This window comes from Sinocyclocheilus anshuiensis, unplaced genomic scaffold (genome assembly GCF_001515605.1).
Source record: "Sinocyclocheilus anshuiensis isolate Anshui unplaced genomic scaffold, SAMN03320099.WGS_v1.1 scaffold1260, whole genome shotgun sequence".
Classification (NCBI taxonomy): domain Eukaryota; kingdom Metazoa; phylum Chordata; class Actinopteri; order Cypriniformes; family Cyprinidae; genus Sinocyclocheilus; species Sinocyclocheilus anshuiensis.
The window spans coordinates 26,946-28,261 of NW_015546079.1; the positions used below are offsets into that span (position 1 = coordinate 26,946).

Sequence of the window (1,316 nt, forward strand, 5' to 3'; positions counted from 1 at the left end):
ATAAAAACGAACCTAATATTACTAAAGAGAGAGAGAGAGAGAGAAAGCCCACAAACACATTATCTCATGCTGAAGCATAAGCAATCACCAGCAGATGAGATTTTACCAGAGGGAAAATAAAATACTAGATTAATGACCCCGCTGATGGAAAACTCTAAACACTTTGAATCCTTTGAGCTTTCCATGAAATGCAACACACTTCCAGCCAACATCGCATTAACTAATGTCAGTAATGTTTAGTATCGAACTGCCCCCCCAGCAAACTGGACCGAGTACCCTGACCTAAATATGAGCAGTGTGTGTGTGTGTGTTTGCATGCGTCCTGTGAGTGAACCCCATGACTGGATGACCGGTAGAATCCTATTCTCCTTTGGACACTCTGAGCGAGCATGTGAATCTGAGTTTCATCCTGTGTCGAATTTTGTGAAGCTGCCACTGCCTGGCTTCTGTTAGAGCTGCCAACCCTGAGAGATGAAGGAATACTCAGCAGTTCACCACATACATTAAGAAATTCATGAAAAAGAAAGAGAGACAGACAGGAGGAGAGAGAGAGAGTGCCTGAGGAAAGAATGCAATGGTATGGTGGAAATTACAATTCAAGTGCCAAGAGTTACAATAAGAGGAAAGAAATATGAGAATGATATGAATTATTATGATATAAAGCAGGGCATAATGCTGGGTGAGATGGAAGTTACTTTTAAAATAGAGAGAAACTACACACTACATAACTTGATTTTATACAAATGCAACTTAATTTTAGGTTTATGCTAAAAACAAGTATCATTGTATAAAAAAGCTTAATTAATAAGCTATTAAGTTCATTTTTGTTATTAAATGTTTTAGAACCATAAACCTCGCAAAACTGGATTAGATTTCTGTCAAAAGGCTTATTTGATGTTGCTTCTCATTGAATCTTCTTGTTAAGATGTTTATGATATCCTTGCTGGAAAACAAGTTGTGAATTAATTAATTTAGATGAATTAGGTAAACATTAAAAAGTAAACTGGTGCACCAATAACATTCTTGGATTCTAATCAAAAGTCTTGGAGATCCTTTCTATCAGTTATTCCTCTTCCATGATTTTGACTGTCCATTTTTTTTAAATATTAAAGCTGCAGTCCGTAACTTTTTTTGGTTAAAAATGATCCGAAATCAATATTTGAGCAAGTACATAACCAGCCAGTGTTCAAAACTATCGCCTTACTTTAGCCCGATTCACAACAGTTAGCTTATAATAATGTTTTCTAATTTGAGTGGTACGGGTAGGTTTTCGCGGGAAATTCGAGCATGGCACTGCGTCATTACGTCACGTCTGT

At 36.8% G+C, this 1,316-nt stretch overlaps 1 protein-coding gene across 1 annotated transcript in view; it reads right to left on the reverse strand.

Moving 5' to 3' along the window:
* LOC107699931 (intermediate filament family orphan 1-like) overlaps positions 1-1,316 on the reverse strand; it is a 17,531-nt gene that overhangs the window by 2,776 nt on the left and 13,439 nt on the right. The window lies entirely within an intron of this gene.